This window comes from Dasypus novemcinctus, chromosome 2 (assembly GCF_030445035.2).
Source record: "Dasypus novemcinctus isolate mDasNov1 chromosome 2, mDasNov1.1.hap2, whole genome shotgun sequence".
Lineage (NCBI taxonomy): Eukaryota > Metazoa > Chordata > Mammalia > Cingulata > Dasypodidae > Dasypus > Dasypus novemcinctus.
Window position 1 is genome coordinate 166,674,488 of NC_080674.1, and position 15,070 is coordinate 166,689,557.

The window sequence follows — 15,070 nt, forward strand, 5'->3', positions numbered from 1 at the left end:
AGGGTGAGGGGATATATGGGAATGTCTCTACATTTTTGATCTAACATTTATGTAATCTAAAGCTTCTTTTAGAATAGAAAAGAAACCCACAGAACTGAAGAAGTTTAAGCCAGTAGATCCAGCCATGGCTTACTGAATCAGAAACTCCGGTGGAAATGCCCGAGAATTTGTTTTTAAAACATTTGCAGGAATGTCCTTGGCCCACAGTTGGGACTAATTGAATTAGGACACACAACAAATTAGTCTTCCTTGGCTGTACACTGAAGCAGCCTAGCATGATGCTTTTAGGTCCTGGTGCTGGAGCTGACCTGGCTTAAAATCCCTGCTCTGTCACCTCCTAGCTGTGTGTGACTTAGGGGAAATTACCCAACATTACCGAGGTGCTTTCCTCTTCTTCTCAATAGGGCCAAGAGCACCTACCACTCCAAGTTCAAGATCATGTTATACATACATATCACAGTGCCTAGGACAAAACAGTAAATGGTTGCTGCTGCTGCTGCTGTTACTACTATTATTAAAATACAAATACTATTTTTTCTTTTTCTTACTCCCTAAGGTTCATTACAGCAAAGTATTTAAAACATCAAGCTCTGAAATTAACCCACTATAATTTTAACCCCATTTCTATGTTTTACTAGCTATGTGACCTTAAGCAAATTAATCTGACCTCTCTGTGCCTATATTTGCTTATCTATAAAATGGGAGCAATAGAAGTATCTGCCTTCAGAGATTGCTGGAAGGATTGAATGAAATAATCTATATAAAGTAGTAAGGTAGCTGAAAACCAGTAAGGATTCAGTTAAGTGCTAGTTGCTATCTTAAATTATTATTAAATTGTTTTGACTTTAAATTATTTGCACTCTCATCTCCTTTCTCTTCCTTTTTTACTGACCTTCTGGCCACCTCTGCTCTTAGTCAGTTAGCCTGTATGTTTGTCTCTCTCTCATATATTTAAATTTTAAATTTGAATTTCATATATATATAGGAATATGTATACAAATATGTCTATATGTATGTATGTGTCTATGTTATATATATATTATATATATAATTTTATATATATAATTAATGTGTATATATATATATACACACACACACACACACACACACACACACACACACACTCTCCTTTCTAAATTCCTTGCTGGATGACTCCTAGATCACCATCCCCAGCCCTGGCTTCTTCCTGAGTTTTAGACCTATCATTTCATCTAGATATTTCATCAGCTTCTCAAACTCAGTGGGTCTTGGGTGCTTGGCATAATCAATCAAGCACACATGCACCACACACTGCATCACCCCTCCACTCCCTAACCTGTACGTACCCCTGACTCTCCTACACTCCGACCAGCTCCATTATACAGCCCTTCTCCCAGTCTCAAAGCTGTAACATCCTCCTGATCATCAGGCTCAGCAGAGTCAGGAGGTGGAAATGACAAACCGCAGGATGCAGAGGCAGGGAGGCAAGGGCCAGTTTAATCCCTGGTCGGTTCTTATTTGCTGTGTAATTCTGAAACAACTTCTGTCTATCAGGGCCTTGCTTTTTTCTACCTATGAAATGAAAGTTATCTAGAGCAGGAATTCTCAAACTTTTATCAGCAACAGGAACTTTAAAATTATAAATTTCATCCAGAACCCGAATCGCTAAAATAGATGAAAAAGCAAGACTGCTCTGGGTTGTGGGCAGGATAGGACTAGAGGGAAGGCCGTTGGGGGTTTCTTCTTTTCCTTTCTGTGTCTTTTGTGGACACCTTAGGACTTATTTTCAAAAGCACCTAGGAGGATGACTTAGAGAAAATAAAGGCAATTGAGCGTTTGCTATGATCCAGGTACAATGCTTAATATGTGCTATTACATTGATACTTCACAAACACCTTGTGAGGTGGCCACCTTTTTTATCATCTGCATCTTTCAGATGATGCAACCGAGGCAAAGGGAGGGGCGAGTCAGAACAAGGAGGAAAGCCAGGGCTCCCAGGCAGGCATTCTCAGTGCAGAGAGCTGTACTTTCAAGCACTACACTTTGCTGCCTCCTGTAATTAGTCCTGTTTTCAGATGAGGAAAATGAGGCTTGAAAAGTGAATAAACTTGCCCAAGATCAAGCAGTCAGTAAGTAGTCAGACCAATGTTTAACCCTTGCCCACCAACTCCTGCTTCAATGTGCTTAACCACAACATGAATGTTAGTTCTGAGGCTACTTCTGTCTCAGTTCCAGGATAAAGAAAAAGCAAAATCTTCAGGCCATCTTCTTGTTCAAGAGTCCTTTGCTGTACCAGCTCTAAAATAAGACGTGGTGTTATCTTATGTCAAGGTTCTTTTTGTCCAGGTGGGATTGGCACTTCCCATTAGTTCTGGTGCTTCATGAGTCACCTCATGGCTTTAAAATCTGACCCTGTAAAACCACAGGGTAGCAGGCGGCAGACTTGGTCCAGTGGTTAGGGCATCCGCCTACCACATGGGAGGTCTGCGGTTCAAACCCCGGGCCTCCTTGACCCGTGTGCAGCTGGCCAATGTGCAGTGCTGATGCGCGCAAGGAGTGCCCTGCCACACAGGGGTGTCCCTGCGTAGGGGAGCCCCGCGTGCAAGGAGTGCGCCCCATAAGGAGAGCTGCCCAGAGCGAAAGAAAGTGCAGCCTGCCCAGAATGGTGCCGCCCACACAGAGAGCTGACACAAGATAATGCAGTGAAAAGAAACACAGATTCCCGGCCGTTGATGACAACAGAAGCAGACAAAGAAGACGCAGCAAAAAGACACAGAGAACAGACAACTGGGGTGGGTGGTTGGGTGGGTGGGTGGGGAAGGGAGAGAAATAAATGAATAAATCTAAAAAAAAAAAAAAAAGAATTACATTATAAAAAACAAAAAAAAAACCACAGGGTAATTTTAGATGCCCAGACACTTTGGATTAATCTTAGCATACAAAACTCTTTGATGGTATCACTTAAGCGCTCCCGTGCCTCTAGGGTTATTTAGTCTAGCGATTGGAAGATGACTCTAGTTTCCTGCCACTTCAGTATGGGTGGATATTTTTGTTGGCAGTGGTGATCATGGCTGTGATATTTCACTTAGGAGAATAATTTACAATAGCATCTGTCTCAATGATTAGAAGCATTTTCTCTTTTAAGTGAAAATGGAAAAAAGGAAGCATCATGACAAATATCACCGCTGCCACCCATTCTAAAAAGATTTGGAAATGACCACCCCACTAATTCCACATATACCTACTTGGTGAAATGAGCCTAGAGTGTGGCAGAAATGAGTTTCCTGTCAGCTGGGATTCAACCATATGGTGCAGAAAGAGAAGTTTAGCCAATTTCATTTTCAGCTTAATGAGAACTTTGTCTTTTCGGGTTTTCTTTGTACAAGCTCTCGGGAGGTTTCAATCTGGATGCATATTTTATGGTAAGTCGAACATACATGGGTTTGAGCCCCCACTCAAACACTTAGGATCTGTGTGGCCCTAGTCATTGCTGTTTTCTTCTCTAAGATTTGGTGTCCATTTATATAAAGGAAAGAGAGAGGAACAAAAGAAAGAATGGACAAAAGAATGCATGAAAAAATATAATAAAAATATTCACAAGTCAGTTATAGATGTCAGTTGAGGAGAAATAAGTAGGAATAAGTAGGATAATGGCTTTTAGGTATGTTAGTATAACTCATGGGTTCAGAATAATTTTTACAAATTTTCAAATTTTTCTCTGGGTAACCACACACCCATGTATGCAGTTTTCAGGACAATGACAACCTGAATCACACGTAAATGAACCTGAGTAGTATGGCAAAGGGATAAGAACGGTTCATGAAGCATAGTTTGATTAAGTGGAAAATTTAATCCTGGAATAGATGTGAGAGAATAGATGTAGGCAGACTGTAGTTACTGAAAGTAACTACATATGTGCCGGTCTTCCTTGGGAAAAGAGTAGTCAAAAAGCAGCAGAGTTGAGTTGTGGCGAGCACAGGTTTTATAGTCAACACTAGACTATAGTCCTTTGCTATGTCGCTTCACCCTTTTAGGCATCCTTTCACTCCTCTGTGATGTGTCATAAGCTTGACTCTCACAGTTATTGGGAGAACCGAGTGGAATGATATGTGGAAAGTGGACAGTGCAGGCATGGCACACAGGAAGTACTCATTGCACCTGCACCACCGTTTTGTTGGGATGGTTTCCATGGCTCCACTTGGGCTTCCAGGGATCCATCCAGTCTGGGGTTGTATTCAGCACTTGTGTGTTCACAAAAGGAGGTACTGGGGGAGAAACTGAGGTCCTGTAAGGAATTTATGTATCACATAAGGTTTAACAAGTAGATAATCTGGTCATGACCAAGACCAGAGAACATCTTTACATGCCAGACGGTTCTACACGGCCCATTGCACACGTGTGCAGGTAAGGAAGGCTGGTCTTAACTAACATATCTGTTCTCAACTTCTCCCTAGGAAATGGAAGAATTGAAGGCCTAGGTTCAATGCCTAAAATCACAGGGCCTCTCCTAAGACTCATTAAGACAAGTGATCTCAAAATATGGTCCTTGGATCAGGAGCATGAGTTAGAATCTACTTGTTAAAAAGGCAAATTCTCAGGCACAACCCCCGACCTATTGAATCAGAAATCTTGGGGGTAGGACCCAGCAAGGCATGTTTGAATAAGCCCTCCAGATGGTTGGGAAACACACTAGTTTGAAAAACACTGAGCCAAGATAATCACAGCTATATCATTTTAACACAACTCTGTTGGTAGCTTTCAGGTGAATTCAGGTTCTGTTTTTACTGCTTTGTTCCAAAAAAGCTATAATACACACATGGACATACAGACAGGCACGCCATATATTGAGTGCTTACTCTGTGCAAGGCACCAGACCATATATAAGCACTAAACTATATATAAATGTATTTGATCCTTACCACAGCCCTCTGAGTAGGGCACAGGCATGTCACCTTCCTTTACAGGTGATCACGGTGAGGCAGAGGGTAGTATGAGTAGCCCAAGATCCACAGAGCGTCAGTGGCAGCACCAGGATCTGAATCCAGGCAGGCTTACCTACCACGCTGTGTGCCCCCTTCTCTGTCACCGTGATCTTCAGCCTTCCTGAGCACCATAGCACATTGGCATCACAATGAGAGGGAAAGAACTGGGCAGCCATTTTCCAGATATCCCCCTCCTTTTTAAATGTGGGATGCTCTGCTCTTCCTGCAGTTCTCCTACCTCTCTGACTGTTCCTCTGCTTCCCTCATTGACTTTTCTTTCCCCTGGTAAATTGTGTAGCCTCCCACTTAGGGTCATAGGTGGACTCCCCCAAGGTTCAGTCTTTATTTTTCTCTTTTCACATTTCAATAAGAAAGCCCACACCGACCCATGCTTTCAACGTTTGCTTCTTTTCGTATACCCCACCCCCAAATCTGTATTTGCCCTTAAAGGTCTTCTTGATTCTAGATGCAAATTCCCAACAGCCTGGACTTTTCTGCATAGAAATGCTTCCATCACTTCTACTTCCTTAGCTGAAGCTGAACTTATATCTCCTCCAGCCATCTCCCCGCCTCTCCCCTCTTCCTCAGGTCTCCTTATGAGATCACCCTTCTCCTAGTCCTAAACTCTGGAAACAGTTTCCAGCCCTGGCTTTCATTCAGGGACCAGGCCCTGTCAGTCCTTCTCTGAACACGACCGTCTTTGCATCTTTGGGTTTTCCATATTAGAAAAGTATCTCTTTAGTCTGAAGCAAGAGAATTTAGGTTTGCAGTCAGGCCCATCCATTTCTTTACCAAAGTGTATAAATTAGTGTGCAGGATAAGGTATGATATACTTTAGCCTTACTTAGAGAACAAAGTTACTAAATATCAGATAAGAATGGCCTTTAAAATGCAGCATGAAAATAAGCAATGTAAAAGCCAGGGCGTCTAAGTTAAGGCGACTTCACAGAGACACCAGGGAAAACATAACTTTGATTTTCATTAATGACCAATTTCATTTAACAATGAATGGGACATTATAGCATTTATAAACAAAGCATAATCATAAAGTGCAATTCTAATTGTTAATTAAGTCTATTTATACTCCAGATTAGTTTTTTTAATATGTCCTCTAGATCCAGTTGATGCTAATTATTTGAGTTACATTATTATCAGTTGAAAAACATTTTAATTAAATCTAAAGCCATTTAAATTAGCATAAGATTTATAGAAATTTAAATGTGACCTGATGCTGAACTTATTTTTTTAGGATTACATCAGATAATATATTATTCAGTCTTTTGAATTAGTCGTTGATGAAACTCTCTACTGCGGTAATTGATAATCTGAATACAAGAATTGGGGGTATTCTCAGTAGTGTTTATTCAATGCATATATATATATGCATATATATATATATATGCGCATGTACACGTACACGCACACATACACAAAAGTAGTCCCCAAGTCACTGCTACTGGCACCAGGAAGATGGAGATTAATGCACTCTTCCTGCTCTCTTAGGGGCTCTCATTCTGCAGCTGCAGAGAGCTGAGAGGACAAGGGGGACATAAGCTGCCCAAGAAGGCAAGAAACCCAGTATCTGTAGAATCCCTCTGGGATGGGGTGGTGTAGGAGAGGTTGAAGAGCTTCTTAAATAAAGGGTAATTGAGTATGGATCAGAAGAAGAAAAAAGGATGGAGAAAGGTAGAGAGTATGCGTTCCTGGTGAATGGCATAGCCTTGGTATTGGCCAGGACTCACTTGGTTGTAAGTGACATAAACCCCACTGGTATGTGTAATTACTGGTGGGGTATGACTTTATGGCCTCGTGTAACTGAAAGGTCCTGGAGTAGCTGGCTTCAGGCTAGTTTCTGGGGTTCAAACAATGCAACCAAAACTCAGTCTCTCTCTCCTACCATCTCTCAGCTCTGATTTCTAATACCGTATCCTATCTTCAACCTAGGTGGCTACAGAAAGAATGTTTCACCCTCCCCCTATAGAGTAAACCAAGCCCTGGGTGTCACTCTGCTGTTCTGATTTGGGGCATATGCTCATCCTGGACCAATATTGTGACCTGGGTGAGGGAGCCTGCTGGATAGCAAGGACTGGGTCATCCACCCACTGCTCGAGCTAGGGGAGGGCATGAATGCCAGTGAGAGAGATTGGACAGTTCTCCAAAAGAACATTGGTGTGTTGTCATCAGGGAAGGGAATGGATGCAGGACACGGAAAGATAAAATTCACTGTAATAATCAAAGGTTGTGGAAAATCATGACTTGGGGTATACAAAAGGCAGTTGACCCAGGCATTGTGAAGGGTATTAGTGGAAGATTTTGTAAATTCTCTCTCCCAACACATTAGCCTCCTCCCAAGCAAGTTTCCGCCTCTGGGCATTTGTACTTACTGTCCTCCCTGCCTAGAATCCTCTTTTCCAGGATGTACTCACAGGTTTCTTCCTTTTGTACTGTATCAAAGAGGTAGTCCCTGACCACGTTATAAAAACAGCATGTTCCCGTCATCACTCTTTTTACTAAGAACTGGTTAACTACAACCCACAGGCAAAATAAAGCTCATCACCTGATTTTTTGTTATTAATGTTTTATTGGAAGAAGGCCACGCTTATTTCATTAAGTTTTGTCTATGGCTGCTTTTGCACTACAAGGGCAGAGTTGAACACCTATGACAGAAATCAAATAGTCCAAACACAAAGCTTAAAATATGTACTCTCTGGTCCTTGACAGAAGTTTGCTGAAACCTTGTCTATACCTTTACTCTGCTTTATTCTTCACAGCAGTGATCATCATGACATAGTATATATTTGTTTTCTTCTTATTTGTCCTCATTAGAATATACACTTTGTCATAGCAGAAACCATTGTTTCACAGAGCCGTAGTACAGGGCCAGCACACGGTAAATACTTAGTCATATTTGCAGCATGAATGGATTGAAGGGTTTTAAACACTGGAATGTCTTATAACCAATTTGATAGTAATATGTATAGGCAAAAGGATGGAGGGAGAATTTGCACCTAAGTTGGGAGAATATTGCAATAGCTTGTTTAGGGATTCAAAAGGGCTAAAAGAGAGTAGAAAGAGAAGGGAGAACAAATGGGAATGATCACATTGAGGTATTCCTGATGAAACTTGACATCTAATTGGATGTGGAAGGTCCAGAAAGAGAGAAGTCAGGGAAGACTCCGGTGCTTGAGTCTTGGCAGTCAGACAATTGTGGTGTCATTAGCAGAAATTTATAAGAGCAACAGCAGGTTTGGGATAGGAGGTGAAAATTTCAGCTTTAGATGCATTGGAGCTTGATGCTTGAGGATGTGTGTACAAGAGAAGTTCACTGACCAATGGGAAATATCAGGCTAGAACACTCAAGAGAGACCAGGCTAGCAGAGGAGTCCAAGAATTGTCCACAAAGATGGAAAAGAAGGACTCAGAGAAGATGGCCTGGGGCAAGTATTGAGGAACATACTAATGGAGCTTTATAAAGGGTCCTCAGTTATCTAGCCCATTTCTTTCTGTGAAGGATGCTCCAGGGCTGGTTTCCTGAGGCAATGAATGTCCTCCCTGAGGCATCCTCAGAAGTGTAGGGCCACATCCCATATTCTTAAGTCTTTCCTAATCCACTCAGTCTTTCACCACAGCTCTGTGAAGAAACTCAAGGCTTTAGAATGTGGCCTAATTGTGTTCTGCCACACCAAAAGAACATCTGCTAGATGACCTTGGCCGAGTTAGTCAATTCACTTACCAGCGTCTCTAGGTTCTAAACAAAGAGCTGCCCTCCCTTTCCCTTTTGTTTGCTCCATATTTTTCTCTTCCCTCTCTTCCTTTCTGAAGTTTCTCATCAGTGAACCCAAGGAAGCATGAGATAAGCTGAAGAATTATAGTAAAGAATGGAACAAGGTTCCTCTGAAGTGGTGATAAAAGCCAGATAATTCGGACTTTGACCCTTGGAAGATGGGAGTCTACCTTTATAATAGTAACATCTGAGTACAATTCAGAGGAACCTGAAACTTTCCAGGGCCCTCCTCCATCTCTCTGTTATCATTAGCAGAGATAATTTGCTGGCATTTCAACTCTTTAAAAAGAATTGCTGGTTGTACAGTTCTTCACTGGCAACTCATTCCACTGTTGGTTTTTTATTTACAGGAATACAGGAATAATGTATTAGAACATCAAGATGTGTTTCCCATAAATAATGCAGTGAGAAAACCAGCTATAAAAGAGTCTCAGATGAACAACCCCAACCTAATAAATCAGAGATACTTAATGAGAAAAGAAAAATTCTACAATTGAGAAATAATCATAGGGTGTACAATGCTCATAATTCTCCAAAAAATTAAAAGAAACATTCCAACATGCTTTTAAGTCTTTGAAACATTGTTTGGAGGAGAGCTGCCTGGCCAGTATCTCTGTAATAGTTTGGACTGTTAGGTGAATAAGAAATAAATTTACATTATGTATAGCCAAAAACAAAAACAAAAACCTGCCATATTCAGCTTCTCCCCTCAACCTGTAGGCGTTATTCCTGAAGCTGGGGGGACCGTCATTTGCTGGCCTCACACCCTTTTCCCTTTGGCGAGAAGGCGGTGTTATTTATTGAGAATGGGATGGATTCATCCTTTGTGTAAATGCAGTTGTCCCCTCAGCACTGCTCAGTAGACCTCCCCAGCCACTCAGACTTTGTCTCTCTAGGGGTGCAGGGGTTGGGGAAGGAGAAAAGGCAGTTGGGGGCATTTGTCAGGTTTGTGGTTGAGTGAAAGAGTGGATGAGTTCACTATTTGACTATTTTGTAGGGAATCAATTCTAGCACTTGCCAAAGGAGGGAGCTATTTTGTTTTCTGTTTGTTTTTGCAACTGACAGGGCTTTGATTCTTCTGTGAAGTCACAATTAATGTCCTTTCAGGCATCTGTTGGTTTGTTTTTATCATCAAAGTTTTATTCTTGCCATTTAATACTAAGAACAGAGTATTTTCAGATGAAGGGATAAACTTCTGTCCTGCCATCTACAATGTCAGAAGGATTTCCATACAGCCGAGCTACATTGCTCCTTTGTCATTATATTGACTGTCACAGAATATTCTTATGTACCCCTAAGTCACTTGAGTTTGGATTTTTTTCTTTCTTTCCAGCAGCAGAGGCCAAGGGGAATGTTGGTATTCCACAGTGACAAGAGAAATTAATGAGATGACAATGTGAGTAAGAAACTCTCAGGACTAAGAAGAGGGAAGAAAATTAACTTTATTTTCCTTTATTGGAGGCACTTAATTTTCATTCTGCTTATTTGAGTGGGAGAAAAAGAACTGAAAATACTCCCTTTGCCTCCTAACACCTTCCCTCCTACTAGAGCCACACTTTTGCCAGGTATTACTCTTCTAACCTTAACCCTTTTTGCACCCTGACTTCCCTAAGGATAAAGGGTAAGGGGGCAAGGATGAAGCCAAACAAAGGAAATAAGGAGAAAGAGTGGGAAACATCCAGACCCTTCAGGGAACAGAGTAAAAGCCATTGCCTACATCTCTCGCCTTAGAGCCATGGTATAGCAGAATGGTTAAAAGAATGGGGTTTAGACACAGATGGCCTGAGTTCCTCTCCTGGTTCTAGTGGTGTCTCTTAGGGCAAGTTTCTAAATCTCTGACAGCCTCCAGTAGCTCACCTGTAAAATGGGGATAACAAGAGTACTCACGTAATGTACAGCACGTGGCACAGTGCCAAGAACATAATTCATGTTCAGTGTAATGATGCCTGTTATTATACATAGTTCCTGCCACAAATTTCTCTTGAGCACCATTTGTAAAACAGTTACCACACTTTCTTCAATGCAGGGATGTAAGGGCACTTGACCTCAAGTAGGTGTTAGTCTAGTAGGGGTGTCCAAGTGCAAGTGGAATATTAAGTAGCAGTGCAAATGTTTTTTTTATCATGGAAATTTCTGCAAAAATATAACCTAGAACTTGGCTGCAGCGGTAGGTACTGAGAGAACTAGCCAATAGATACCAAGGCCAAGAGACGGTCAGGAGAAACTTCTTGGAGGAGAGATTGCGGCAAAGAATAAGGGGTAGAGGGAGGATTTGACTAAGTAGATGTAAAAGAATAAGCAACAGCCTTCCAGGAAGCAGGGCCAGCAGAAGCATGCCCCAGAGGGGGCTGGGTGAGCTGCCCGGGTCTCCCCTACAAATAGGCACGTGTGAATTCATCTTTCTAGAAAGTGATTGCTGTTATCAGCATGTGTAAACAGGAATTACCTCCTTCCCAAAAGTCTAAGTTAAGGAAAAGTCTCAGGGTTCTACTAGAGCCTCCAAGGTACGTTCCCTCTTACAAGTATAATGTGCAGAATGTGGCTGAAATGTTCTTGGGAATATGTGATACTATTTTGTTTCTGTGAGCCAAAGAGAGAGGCCGGGTACAGTTAGACACTTAGAGGTCATTTACAATGCAGAAACGTTCATTCCTGGTTCAAAAAAGAAAGGAGTGATGTCAACAGGAAGCTTCTTAGCATTAATTGAGGTATACTATAGGTGGAACTCATTTAAAAGGAAATTCAGTTGCATTCAGTAAATATGGATTCAATGCTTACTCCGGCCAATTGCCGTGCTGACCCTGTGGACACCTGGGTCCCTGCCTTTCTGGAATTCACCACCAAGCAAGAAACATAGATATCAAACATTTACATCAGAATATCTCATCACAAGGGAAATATAGGATGCTAAGAAAACAAAATCAGGAGATTTTAACCTAATTTTACAAGTAAGGGAAGACTTCCTAAAGTAAATGATTATTCAAGTGAGGTGAAGGATTGAGGAACGGGAGGTAGACAGGAAAAGGGAGGTGGTGGTGCTGAAGGGGGCTGCCTTTTAAGGCCTGTGGAGTAGCCTGTAGGGAAGCATGGCCTGAGAAAGTTTTGAAGTCCAGCACAGCCAGGGTTAGAGGTCAAATAGCAGAGTGCCAGCTGTGAAAGGGGAAAGGCCATGATTATAATTGTTAACATTTATTAATGCCGGCTCTACAAGGTCCTGTTCTAATCCCTGTACATGTGTCAACTCACTCATTCTCACAACACAGACCTTTTATAGAGGTTTTTGTGTTATACACACTTTACAGATGAAGAAACGGGCAGAGAGTTAATTTCTCCCAAGTTGTGCGCATGAAATGGCAAAAATGAGATGCAAACACAGGTAATCAAACTCTAGGGCCTGCATTTTGTTTGTTTTTTATAACAGCTTTATTGAGAAATAATTCACAAACCATATAGATCAGCCATTTAAAGTGTGCAATTCAATGGTTTTTAGTTTAAAAAGCCTATGCTTCTAGATATCACACAGAGAGACACAAATACACATATGTTTTGTATGTGTATATAGTACATATGTATTGTTTTTATGTAACCTGATATATGTATGAATGTTATATATGTACATTATGTTATTTAAATATAGACATAAATGTTATATGTGACTCTACTATAGAAATACACGTGTTTGTGCGTGTATATATAGATTTATTATATAACCCCAGTATTACAGTGTGTATGCATATATATACACACATTTGTGTATGTATATATTATTATCCACAATATTATAGTGTGTACCATGCATTATATTAAGGTGTTTAGACATTATCTTATTGGTAATGAGGAGACATTGAAGGGTTTCAAACTGGGGAGTGACAAGATCCAGCTTGTGTTTTAGAAAGAATACTCAGGGTACTGTGAGGAGGATCAGTTGTTGAATTCGTTCAGAAAGACATTTTAAAAATAAAAGTTTGCAAGCTGCTCTGTAAGATTTGTCATGCTCACAGACAGCTCACAGTGCTTTTTAATTTTTTTCCACTCTCCACCCAAAGGAAGCTGACTGAGCTTAGGATGAAGAGAAGGAAAGTCACGGTTAGAAAGAACGTAGACATGGCCGATGATTTCTGAACACACTGCATTCTTCTTTCTACTAAGTTGCTTGATATGAGCTGATGAGAGGTCACAGTACATTTAAAGTACTTGTATTGTATCATGGACTTGTGGAAGAGATTGCATTTAACCAAACAAAGGAGAGAGGCGATATAAAATCAATATGCAGGATGCGTGTGAGCTGCGGACAAGAGCAGTGAGCTTTTCTTCTTTGGCTGTTAAATGCTTCTCCACTGCCAGGGGAAATGACTTTCCCCCTCTAGGCCCTCTGTCTCGCTGACTGGTTATTGGGGAGTGAGCAGGCTCTAGTGGTTCTGCTGTGTATTTAATGAGGGTGTTCTTGCTTGAGTGCCTGTGCAAGTTCTTCTGCCCTCTTTCCTTTCCATGAGGCTCTGAAAATATGTCTCTCCTTAGCAAAGACTTCTGGGGCAGCGAGGAAGGTGCCAGGGCCCTGGATTTATAAGGCATGGTCTCTTTCTGCCTCTGGGAACTTAGGCTCAGGTATGAGATATGAGAAATATATGAGAGATTCAAGCACAAGGCCATGTACCCTAAAGTGACCCAGAGATTTGGGGCTATAGAAGTGCCAAAAAAAGGTTTCACAGGAGATTTGAGTTAGCCCTTAAAGGATTTCAATGGGTAAAGCTAGGGAAAATAGGAGAAGCTATTTTTATTGGAAAAAATAATAATATGCACAGCCACTCTTACCCTTGTGTCTCAACCTTGTAACTGAACTTTAGTTTAAAAATTGCTTTAGTTCTGTCACCTGAACCACTGAGAAATGATGAATTACAGAAAAAGATTTGCAGTGACTGGATTTTAACATGATCCCTTCTCCCTTTCCCTCCCCAGCTTCTTCCCATCCTCCTTTCTTTTTTACATTCTGTGTTAGTCAACCAAAGAGGAGGTGCTGATGCAAAGTACTAGAAATCTATCAACTTTTATAAAGGGTATTTATTTGAGGTAGAAGCTTACAGTCACAAGGTCCTAAAGAGTCCAACTCACGGTACCATAAGAGGTATTTTCTCACCCAAAGTCGGTCATGTGTCAAAGCAAGATGATGGGTGATGTCTGCAAGGGTTCAATCTTCCTTCCTCTTAAAACTCCGTGGTTCCAGCTTCTTCTGATCTCAGCTGTATGCGGGCATAAGGCTCGCCTCTCTCCCTGGGGTTCGTTTCTTTCCAGGCTCAGCTGCTCCACTCTCTTTACAAGGTCAGCTGTAAACGATCAGGCCGGGGCCTCTGCTGTGGCTAATGAGCTGTCTCTCCCTCTGTGTTCTTTCCTGTGTATCTTCTACTGTGTGAGAGTCTGTTTTATCAATCCACCAATGGGGCTGGGACTCCACATAGTCACACTCTAATGGCGTGGTTGAATCAAAGCCTGAATCTTTATTTAATAAAGTAAAGGTGAAACCTTTGAATTTATTACAATCAAAGGATATCATGCCCACAGGAACCAACCAGTTTACAAACATAATTGATTTTTCTTTTTGGAATTCATAAATAATATCAAACTGCCATACCCTCCATGATTCCCAGACAGAAAAGTTATATATGTGTGAGAAGCCAGTTATGGGCATAGTCTATGCGGCCACAAATCATGAGTGGGCTCTTACACAGCTGAAATGGGATCCTAGAGAACTGAATATGTATCACTATTTGCACTTTATTTTAGTTACATGAGAATACTTGCACATTTTTTTGTTATCATCTTATGATTCTCAGAAACATCCGAAAAGGTACTCAGGATTGAAAAAAAAGAGAGCTGCATTTTAAAGAGTAAGAATTAGAAGACTGCAGAGGCAAAATAATGTGCTAAGGGCCCACAGCTCGGGTGTGTCTGTGCCTGAACCTCATATTCCAGCTCTGGCTGGAGAGTTCACCATCATCTTCACGTCATAGTAGCTAGGCCCCTTCTGCAGATGATGCAAGAATTCTAAGAGGCACACTATTATCTGTGAACCCTTACCTGATGTTCATGTTGGGTGTTCTTTTTAAAGCAGGGGATCTTCAACTTTTTTTTCTATCATGGACTCTCTTGTTAGTCTATTGAAGCCTCTGGGCCCCCTCTCAGAATTATCCTTCTAGCTGCATTAAACAAAATACCTGAGATTACCAAAGAAAATCAGTTATATTGAAATACAGTCATTAACATGTCAGAAAACAATTTTGGGTTATAATAATGCATGTCATTCTTTGTTAAAAATATTTAAAAAGATCCA

General features: G+C 41.2%; 1 protein-coding gene across 2 annotated transcripts in view; it reads left to right on the forward strand.

Annotated features, from left to right (window-relative positions):
* The window catches only part of SGCD (sarcoglycan delta), a 482,630-nt gene that overhangs the window by 341,445 nt on the left and 126,115 nt on the right, over positions 1-15,070 (forward strand). The window lies entirely within an intron of this gene.